The sequence below is a fragment of the Hordeum vulgare genome, chromosome 2H, assembly GCF_904849725.1.
Source record: "Hordeum vulgare subsp. vulgare chromosome 2H, MorexV3_pseudomolecules_assembly, whole genome shotgun sequence".
Lineage (NCBI taxonomy): Eukaryota > Viridiplantae > Streptophyta > Magnoliopsida > Poales > Poaceae > Hordeum > Hordeum vulgare.
In genome coordinates this window covers 413255925-413267925 of record NC_058519.1, presented here as the reverse complement: position 1 = coordinate 413267925, position 12001 = coordinate 413255925, and positions in this window count along the sequence as shown.

Below are 12001 nucleotides of genomic sequence, written 5' to 3'. Positions count from 1 at the left end.
CCTGATCAGTAGAAGATGTGGACCTGCACACACAACAAATAACTTTGCTCCCAACGAGTACAGAGAGCTTGTCAATCTCTCCGGCCTTGTAGTTTGCAAAGGATCAAAACGCAAGCGGGAAAGTAATAGTGATTGCAACGGAAAAGTAAACGAAAGCAGTAAATGATGGAGGTGTAAACAATGATGGTGATATGGACCGGAGTCACATGATGTTCACTGGTGATGTCTCTCTCCCAAAAGACGATAAACAACTATGCTTGGGTAAACAAATCACAGTTGGGCAATTGACAGAATTATCATCGCACCGCAATGCTAATTATGCTACTTGATAGTTAGAGGTTCAATAGTAATGGGCAGTACACCAAGACAAGTAGACCGTTTATTCATCAACATCTACTTACTAATTATCCACCTTGAGATATCTATCCAAAACATCTCACCAATATTAAGTTGCGAGCCCCAACTAAAGTGTAAACTCAAAGCAACTAGCAACTGCATTAACAAACTATGCGTAAGGTAAACAATCCTTGCAACCGTGGTCACAAGCACCGTTGTTTTGTCCCTGGTGGCAACAAGCACATCCCCTAGTCTCATGTTTCTGTAACTCAAGCTAGACATCGAGGGGCATGAACCCACAATCATGCATAACGCTCCCTCTTGGAGTTACAATCTACTACTCGGCCAAAGCGATAAATAGCAACGGAGAACATGCATGAGTCACTAAGGAACATAATATAAAAGGATAATCAAATATATAACTCATAACAATCTGAAAATAATCTCATAATCCATCGGATCCCAACAAACCGAGCATAGCAATAGCAAGAGAATTACATAGATGCCTTGATTATGTAGGGCAGCTCAAAGGACTAACCATTGAAGCACAAGATTGGAGAGAAGACATCACATAGCTACTGGTCATGGACTCATGGTCCAAGGAGGACTACTCACGGCACGTCCGGGAAGCGTCCATGGCAGTGGAGAAGCTCCCGGAGGTTAATCCTCCCTCCGGCAGGGTGCGGGGAAGAGGTCTCCTGACGCTCCCGACCTCGGAAGCGCTGCGACCGCGGAACGATGGAGAAATTCGCAATTCCATAAGTTATATAAGGGTTTCCTCTCGGGACTCAAAATATAGGCCAACGGAGGGCACGGGAGGAGGTGGGACCCACCCAGGCGATCTCCTGGCGTGGCCTAGGGCCTGGCCACGCCAGCAGGCCGCGTGGGAGGCCCCTGGCCCCCGTGTGATCCATCTTCAGTGATCCGGAAGCTTCTGTTTCGCTGATTTTTTAAATATGTTTTCTGGATTTTTTCGGGCTTCGGAAAATTGGGTAAAAGCCCCTGCAAAATAGACATCAGCAGACAGAAACTGGCACTGGGTGCACTGAGTTAGTAGGTTAGTCCAAATTTGTGTAAAATGATATAAAAGTGTAGCAAAACATATAACAATGTCACCCAAAAGATCATGGAACAAGCAGAAATTATAGATACGTTTGGGACGTATCAACATCCCCAAGCTTAATTTTTGCTCGTCCTCGAGTAGATAAATGATAACACAATAATTTCTGTGGTGACATACTAACACACATATAAGAACTTGAAAGTAAAGCAAGTAAGATATGCAATTCAAGTCAAGACAATAACAAGCAAGAGTTTATATCTAGTATTGAATTTAGCAAAGTAAGAACATAAAGGTGCAAGAGCTCTCGCTGTCCGTGACTCGAATGTCTCTAAGTGGTGTTTGCATGCAAGAAGTGGGAGATGGGTTGAGATCATAAAATATTTTTTAATTGAAAACTCAATCTACTAGAATTTCACACTTGGTCTCCTTCGGAATCTTATTTTGACTCATCCCGAGACCACTAGTCAGGCACAAATCAAAATGATCCTCTCCCTTTCGATTTTGAGCACTCATGCAATGGATGAGCGTAAGCAAGATATGTTGGCACTTAGGATGGCAAATAGAATAATGATGGGGAAGGAAGACAAAAAGGTGTAAAAGGCTCACATCAATGAGGACAACCATAGGCGAGAGAATGCCAAGTGATAGATATGATGTGAGGAGTAGGGATTGCCATGTAATGGATGCACATATGAGCAAAGGTAAGCTCTCCAATGGAACTAGTGGGGGTGCATCCAACTTGTTTGCTCATGAAGACTTAGAGCTCATTTGAGGAGGCTCGTCATTGGAATATGAAAACCAAGTTCTATAGTGTAAGGGTCCCCACATAGTTATGCATGAATGATAATCTATATGTAGTACCAATATAGTAATGGAGTATGAGTGTGGATCTTTCAAAAGGAATAGTAGTGTTGCCCCCTTCTCTTTATTTTTCTTTTTTTCCTTTTCTCTTTTTTGTGTGGCCTCTTTGGCTCTTTCTTTTTATCTCTCATTTGTCCTCTTTGGGACCTTTTGTTTTGTCCACTATGGGATCTTTTCCTCACTTAAGGGCAACACTCTATGTTTTACATGAATAAAAAGAAAAATCATCAAACTTTATAAGAAGTACTTAACATAAAGACAAGTGAAAACTATCATGATGTATGCAAATGTATGCCTCTGCCAGTGTAGCAGGATATGCATAGATACTAGCGCATCATGTAGCAGTAATAACGACAAGGCCCAACTAGCATGCGGCTCCTCGATCAAGCAAAAGCATGTATGACATGAAGATCAAGTTATGAGATGGTGGATGTTGCATGTCAATGTATCTCGGAAAGTCTATGGAAATGCCTTAATAGGTAGGTATGGTGGCTGTTTTGAGGAAAGATATAATGAGGCTTATGTATGACAGAGCGTATCATGTCATGGGTTTGAATGTACCAGCGGAGTTTGGACCAACTCTCAATGTGAGAAAGGGCAATGCACGATACCGAAGAGGCTAGCAAAATATGGATGGTGAAAGTGCCAACAATCGAATACTCACATTAGTCTGAAGAACTCATACACTTATTATCGGTAACTCTCTATCTAGTTAGGAAATTCACAAAGAGACAAGTACCCCGAGGAGGAGTGTTTGTGGGTTTGGTTATCCTTGCGCATTCTCGACTCATGGTAACGTGAGGGTAGTCTATATATTCCAACCCCTCCAGAGGTTAGCGATCAATTTAGTAGCTAGAGTTCTCAATTAATTTTAGTTTTTGAAAAACACAAGGATTTCCCAAAATACCACACCTATCATTAATAGGCTCAAGCTCTTGGCACCAATAGTCCAAACAGTACTCAAATCAACACCTCAAAACTATTGCAAGTTACTACTATACTTAAATAGCAACCTCAGTTACCTACTCATGCAAGACACACAACTCAGTGCAACGAGCCAACTCTCTAAACAAGATAAGAATGATAAATCAAGAGAGTTCCAAAAGCAACCTAAATAATATCTCTTAAAAAGATAAGCATGAAAACTTAGAGCTAAGCATGAGAGTAGCTACGAAAAGATGAAGAACACACAAAAAAGATAAGCATGAAAAGCTATGTTGTGTTCTAGAGTGGAATGGAGCGTGTCTCTCTCCCAATCAAGGTAGGCTGGGTTCCAAAATGTTATGAACAACAAGTAAAACTAAAAAAAACTAAAAAGTAAAGAGTGAGACGCTCCAAGTATAGCACATATCATATGAAGTGATAAAAATACAACATGGAGATGGACGAACTGATGATTGTTGATAGAGAAGGGGATGGACGGGGGCATCCCCAGGCTTAGACGCTTGAGTCTCCTTTGAATATTTGTGGGGGTGCATGGGGGCATCCCCAATCTTGAGCACTTGACACTCTTGTATCTTCTTTCATCATCTCCCATTGCATACTTGAAAAACTCCCTTCATACGAAACTCATCATAAGCTGATTAGAGTGGTTAGTTCCCTTAATAAAATAATTCATTACCTGCTGGAAATAGAAAAATTCATGAAAATCTACTGCTTCTTGTGAATGCCAAAGGGTTTTTGAAAATACAAAGTAAACTTAGGATTTGCAAAACAATGAAAACGCAACACATGGCAGAATCTGTGAAAAACAGAACAACACGTAGTAAATAATTTATTCGGGGCACTTCTGCAACTCAAATAAAAAAACTCAGAACATATGCGAGAAAGGCAATTATATAGAGCATGCTGTTAAACAAATTCCGATAAAAAAGATGATCTGTTGATTTTTGGCGAATTTTTCTGTCAAGCAGACAAAATCTGTTTCTGGAGAACAAGTCACAACTTTTGAACTTTCTTGCAATTGGAGGCTATAACTTGGCACAAAGCTTAAAAATAAAGATACAATGATATTGCTACAGTAGTAACAAGCATCAAGACCACTAAAACATAAAGTAAAAAACAAATTGGGTTGCCTCCCAACAAGTGCTTTCTTTTATGCCTTTGAGCTAGGCATAATGCAAGAAGGAGGATCAAGATTCTCCGAGGTTATCGGAATTATAAAAACCTTCAAACGGACCCTCAACAAGTTTATCCTTATTTTTCCTAGGGAACGGGTACTTACCTTTCGCTTTCCCAAGTAAGCGTATGTGTCCTTTACATATATCATTGAAGCCTCTCATGGCTCGGAGGAAGTCCCTTCCAAGCACTATATTCCCTTTGTTGGGCTCCATGATGAAGATATCAATTGTTGCGTTCCTTTTAGAGAATGTAACCTGGACATCTTTTACCTTTCCTCGGATTTCAGAAATATCACCATTAGCATGTTCATGATAAGATGAATTTTTTTCCATGTCTAACCAGAGAGAATCATAAACAACTTTTGGCATTGTAGAAACCATGGATCCAATATCACAATAAACAAGGACGTCTTGGTTAGAGATGCTAATTCTAACAAAAGGTTCCCAGTCATCATCTATTTTCAAAATCTGTTCCTTATCAACCATGGGTTTCTCTCTTTCTCTTAAATCTAGAGCATCCATTTTCCTTTCAATAGTAGCAAGTCTATATATAATAGTGTCATAACCATGATTATAAACAAGATTATTAGATAGACCATGTATAATGTTAAGAGCTCTTGCCTCATCACACTCTAAGAAATCTCCTTTAGCTATAATATCAAGAGAGTGTTTGCACCATATAAAGAGACCATGATAAAAATTTCTAAGAACAATTTTAATAGGTATCCAAGGCATAATTCTTTTGTGTGCTTCAGAATTCTATCCCATGCTTCCTTCATGTTTTCTCCATTCCTTTGATGGAAATCTAGGACCTGAGATTCCTTCCAAGCATCAAACCTTAACATGCTTGACAACTAAAAGCAAGGTAACTATTTTTTTTGTGGTTTTTGGTGTAGGACCGTCGGTGCACTAAAGACTGGGGTCTCTAGTACCCTAGATTTGTGCGTAGGCACAAAGAGCTCGCAACGGCGGGGTGTGGCAGAGTCCAGACAAGACGCACCCCAAGATATCCAAGGCCCCGACAAGCCTGCCTTGACGAGAAGACATCCAAGGCCACGTCCGTTTAATGGACGTGATGAGCGCACCAAGCACAAGACCCCGACGAGCCTCCCTCGCTGGGAAGACAGCCAAAGCCCATGGCAAGCTTCCTTGCCGGGACGAAGACCCAAGGCCCTGGCAAGCACCCTTGTCGGGATGACGTGGCAAGGCATTGAGGGCGATCGCCCTTGCCATAGTGCCACCCCCCCGAGTTCCAGCGCATTCCACATGCGCCAGCGGAGCGTCCAGGTGTCGAAACACCTGGACACATGTCTTCACCAGCACTTAGCTGACAAGGACAGACGTGCATTTAATGCACCTGATAGCGGTAGATGGAGAAGCACCGTTCTAGGTTCACTGTAACATCTCGTGAACCTACGATCAAGCACTGTAGGTGACCCCTTTTCCTATAAAAGGAGGCCCTTAGCTCATTACAAGGGGTTAGACTCTTTGGAGATTGTCCAAGAAGACGGTTATCATCACCATAACAAACAACGAAAAACGCTTAATATGATTAGACGAGCAGGACGTAGGGTTTTGTGCATAAGCGGCCCGAACCTGGGTAAAAAGGCTTGCCGGGTGTTGATCGTTAGATCTGCTCTTGACGTTGTCTTCCCCGCCCTACGATCACAAGGGTATCCTGTTGATCCCCATAGGTGTCGACCTAGCATCGCCGACAAGGACTCTAAAGCAATAAAAACTAGAAAGCAAACTAACAAGACTAAAAAGCAAAGGTAAATCATAGTGTGCAACTCCCCTATCTTGAAGACTGGAGTCCGTGGCAACGTCGCCAAAAATTTGCTTAATGACGAGTTGATGAATATACTTCTCGCCCATCGTTGGTTACCCCAATTGGAAGGTGGAGATGTAGTCAGCAGCAAATTTCCCTTACATGGATACTATAAGGTTAATCGAACCAGGAGGACTCCTAGGCTCAACAAGTAGGTGTCTCCTGTCCTGGTCAGCAGAAGACGTGGACCTGCACACACAACAAATAACTTTGCTCCCAACGAGTACAGAGAGGTTGTCAATCTCTCCGGCCTTGTAGTTTTCAAAGGACCAAAACACAAGCGGGAAAGTAATAGTGATTGCAACGGAAAAGTAAATGAAAGCGGTAAATGATGGAGGTGTAAACAATGATAGTGATATGGACCGGAGTCACATGATGTTCACTATGATGTCTCTCTCCCAAAATACGATAAACAACTCTGCTTGGGTAAACAAATCACAGTTGGGCAATTGACAGAATCATGATCGCACCGCAATGCTAATTATGCTACTTGATAGTTAGAGGTTCAATAGTAATGGGCAGTACGTCAACACAAGTAGAATGTTTATTCATCAGCATCTACTTACTAATCATCCACCTTGAGATATCTATCCAGAACATCTTGCCGGTATTAAGTTGCGAGCCCCACCCAAAGTGTAAACTCAAAGCAACGGATAACTGCATTAACGAACTATGCGTAAGGTGAACAATCCTTGCAACCGTGGTCACAAGCACCGTTGTTTTCTCCCTGGTGGAAACAAGCACATCCCCTAGTCTCATGTTTCTGTCACTCAAGCTGGACATCGAGCGGCATGAACCCACAATCATGCATAACGCTCCCTTATAATCTACTACTCGGCCAAAGCAATAAATAGCAACGGAGAAAATGCATGAATCACTAAGGAACATTATATAAAAGGATAATAAAATATATAACTCATAACAATCAGAACATAATGTCATAATCCATGAGATCCCAACAAACCGAGCATAGCAATAGCAAGAGAATTACATAGATGCCTTGATCATGTAGGGCAACTCACAAGGACTAAGCATTGAAGCACAAGATTGGAGAGAATAAATCACATAGCTACTGGTCGTGGACTCATGGTCTCAGGAGGACTACTCACGGCACGTCCGGGAAGCATACATGGCGGTGGAGAAGCTCCTCGAGGTTAATCCTCCCTCGAGCAGGGTGCCGGGAAGAGGTCTCCTGACGCTCCCGATCTCGGAAGCGCTCAGCGGCGGAACGATGGAGAAATTCGCGATTCCAGAAGTTCTGTAAGGGTTTCCTCTCGGGACTCTAAATATAGGCCATAGGAGGGCACCAAAGGAGGTGGGACCCACCCAGGCGACTTCCTGGCACTGTCTAGGGCCTGGCCGCGCCAGCAGGCCGCCTGGGAGGCCCGTGGCCCCCCTCTGGCCCATCTCCGGTGACCCGAAATCTTCTGTTTCGCGGATTTTTTATATATTTTATCTGGAATTTTTCGGGCTTCAGAAAATTGGGTAGAAGCCCTTGCAAAATAGACATCAGCAGACATAAATTGGCACTGGGTGCACTGAGTTAGTAGGTTAGTCCAAATATGTGTAAAATGATATAAAAGTGTAGCAAAATATATAACAATGTCACCCAAAAGATAATGGAACAAACAGAAATTATATATACGTTTGGGACATATCACGTGGCTGCATCACATCCTCGAGATGATCCATGTCTATCATGGCAACATTTTTTCTTTCTGTGTGGGCACTACGCGGTTGCATCACACCCTCAAGCTGACCCGTGTTCGTCATGGCAGCAAATATCCTTTTTAGTTGTGTAATATAGTTTTTCATGTAGCAATATAATGTTATTTCCCCAATTCTATTGTGTACTTGGTTGTCCGCAGGGGCTATTAGGGCTTGCGATTTCCCTCGGGCATATCACCTGAGCGGGGGCTAGACACGGTGCATGTGCTGTAGTCAGTCCTAGCAGCGCCGAAAAATCCAAGTGAGTGAGCTTTGGCTCGCGGGCCTGCTCTCGTGCACGTCACATCACAAAGGTCCATGATGCTGTGTCTCCTCGCGTGACAACCTGAAGTGAACTAGCAACCGCAAACTACTCGAGTTGCTTGTAAAACTTGTCAGAGTGTTTTTACTATAGGTACAAACCTCAGAGACTTCACGAAACAATCTATGGATGTCTTCAAGCACAAGGAGGAAGCCTCACGGGCTCAAACTTCATGAGGGCCAAGTCCAACAAGCTACAATGCACATCAGGTCCCGCAAAAGCTAAGTCTGAACCCTTGCCCTTGTGAAATCTTGGACACTCCATGAGTTTCTCTTATCTAAGCTTTTTGATGCCTTTTCTCTTCCTCCGTGGCATGATCCACTTGTGCGTCAAAGGGGGCACCTTGAGCATCGCCTCTCAAGATCCCTTACCACCCCGCAAATCCCTACACCCCTGGCATTGTCGGACGCATGTCTCAACATACCAGCGACGGTGAAAGCACAACTTCTCGGTAGGTGGTTTTGGTAATAAATAACATCATATATTTCATTGGATTAATGATCTACTACGTATATTTCAAGAAAAGTTCAATGAATTGATTGGCAAAGGATTACGAAGAGATTGCCTAGATGCAAGGAACATATATTGGTAACAAGCTTCAAGTCTCTACATTTTTCATTTTGTGAGAAATCACATTTGAGTCAATAGAAAATCGGATAATATAAAAAGGGGATGAGGTATCTATGATGATCTGGTTGCTTAAGTGCTTAGAGTTAGCCACCAAAAATCCTCATGAAATTTCCCCACAAATTTTCTATCCAAAGCCTAACACTCAAATTCAGTGCCACCAACATTTCCAAAATCGGCCCTACCGAGTTTTACTCTAGATAAAATCCAGAGCCAACCTAGCCATCTCGATGCCACCAAGTTCGGTTTTGTGCAACCGAAAAACAGTGACCAACTCACTAGTATCCATTAGCTAAAAACTAGAATCTCCAGTTCTTGCAAATAAGAACCACCGAGTTTGTGTAACTTCTTAGGTTAGCCAACCATACTCAACGATATTTATATACTGGTCTCACCGAAACGCCAAAAGTTGCCACATTTTGGACTAGCCGGTGCAACTAAGTTTTGCTTCGGTTTCACCGAGTTAGGAAATAATGTTGGAATGGTTGGATTTTTGGAGATGCCTATATATACCCCTCCATGTACCTCTCATTCATAAAGGAAGCACTCTGAACAAGCCAACACTTGGCCCATCTATTTTCTAAGAGAGAACCACCTACTGATGTGTTGATATCAAGATATTCCACTCCAACCATATGAATCTTGATTTCTAGACACCCCAAGTTGCTTTCCACCCAATCAATCTCTTCTACCAAGTCAAAATCTATGAGAGAGTGATTGAGTGTTGAGGAGACTATCTTTTGAAGCACAAGAGCAAGAAGTTCATCATACATACCACATCTATTACCTTTTAGAGAGTGGTGTCTCCTAGATTTGTTAGGTGTCAATTGGGGGCCTCCAAATTTGTGTGGAGTTGAAGCAAGAAGTTTGGAAGGGCAAGGAGATCGCCTACTTTGTGAATATTTACCCCGAGTGAGGCTAGTCCTTCATGGACATAAGCCATGATGTAATAGACAAGGTTGCTTCTCCATGGACCCTTCGTGGGTGGAGCCCTCCATGAACTCTCGTGACCGTTACTCTCCATGGGTTCAAGTCTCCATCAACGCGTACTTGCTATAGCACCACCTATCAGATCCTTGCCAAAAATCTATGCGTCATCTTTGTGTTTGATCTTCCTATAACTACCCTCTAGTTACATGTGCATGTCTTTATTTTCCTCTCCTATACTCTTAGACTTGCATGTGTAGGGTGTGCTTCACTTGGTATAATTGCTAAAACTTTCCAACTATTAAAATTGGGAAAAGTCTAAGTTTTTGTTTGGTCAAGTAGTCTAATCACCTCCTCTAGACATACTTCGGATTGTACAAGTAGTTGATGTGGGTCCCCAATAAGAAGAACTAGAGAAGTTATTGAGGGGTACCTCCGCCAACAAAGTGCATTCATATTTATTTTTGGTAAGAACTATTTGCAATCAACTCTAACCTTATGCAATTGTTCAAGGAGTCACACGTTCCCTCATTGGTAAGCAAGGGACAAGGTAATTAATTTATCAATGGACGTCATCATGCTTGTGTTTCATTCCATGTACATAGATGTCCTTGTAGTTGTTCCTTGAGTGGGACTAACCCGGGTAGGTGAGAAGAGTACAAAACAACAAGGATAGCTCCCAACTCAAGATGATCTTCATCAACTATGAGCATCCACTATGACAAAACCTACATGAAGTCTTCAACCACAAAACCCAAGGTTAGTTTGTCCCTCTTAGGAGGATGTCACATCAAGGGGGAGATTTACTCTAAGACTTGAATCAAAGCATCTCACAAGGTGTGAACATATTAAAAGCTTTATGTAAAAGTGGCAACCCAACTTGTGCTTAAACGATGCATATGGCCTAAGATCAAGTATTCTTACTTGGCCCCAAGCCGATATACTCATATATAGATGACTTCGTCATCGCCAAAGTGCTTGGTAGATACCAGAGTGGTTTTGCTTGTTTGCCATGTTTTATTTGACAACTTAATGTTCGAGCATGTTGATATGCATATTTTTCTTCAGTCGAGTATGTCAGTTGGTGTTATTTGGATTTCATTTTCATTGGCTAATCGGATGTACAAGAATACCTAAGTACTCCATATAGCTATCTATGATTTCTCTCTCAAATTCTATTCATGCTGCATCACAAAATTTGAGCAAGCACTTTTTGGACCCTCGGTGTGAGGAGCACTCGGAGTTCCGTTTCAACAAGGGCTGATTTCCAAAACCTCCCATGTGCCACCCGATGTAACCAAATCTCAAAACTTGGTTTCACCGAAGCACTAGGGTTGATCTGGTTTTCAATATCGACGTCATCGATTCTCATATCTTGGCGTCATCGAGTTGCTATGCCCATAGGCAGTTATGCATATTGGTGGAACCAAAATTTCCACTTTGGTTTCACCGATAGTAGGAGGGTATATATACCTTGCAGTTCCAAAGTTTTAAATCAATCTTCAAAAAACAAACTCTGCACCCCTCTGTTGCCGCCGCTCGCATCTACGGGCGTCTACCTCACCTCCCGTGCACCCTTGCCGCAGGAGTCCACCGCTGACAACAGAAATCGTCCCCTCTGTTGTCATCGTAGCAAAGATCCATCACACTAGGGTAAATCTTTGTCCCCTCTTGCGCTCCCCTATCTGATTCATGCGCATTAGGTTTTGCTCATCTTATTGCCATGGATTTCATAAATCTTATCCACTAGAAAAATCAATAAAGTTGGGTAAATGCAAAAAAATTAGGTTTGGGTTTCCGCCATATGCGTTTTGGTGTCACCGAGTGGAAACAAATTGGTGCTAACAATGAGGGTCACCCACGACACAAAGGACTTCTAGGTGAAACCGAGAGTGCCTATCGATGTTGCCTATTTGGAGTTTTAGGGTTTCTAAGAACAGTCTTGGCCACACCGAGTGTCGGCGACTGCAAAGTCGACACCTATGGGAATCAACGTGAAAACCTTGTGATCGTAGGGCGGGGCGAGGTGACATGAAGAGCAGAGCTAACAATCAGCACCCAACAAGCCTTTTTACCCAGGTTCGGGCTGCTTACGCGTAAAACCCTATGTCCTGCTTGTCTGGTTGTATTAAGCATTTTTGTTTTTGATTGTTACAGTGACCGTTAATGATCGTCTTATGGGTCAATATCCAAAGAGTCTAACATCTTCG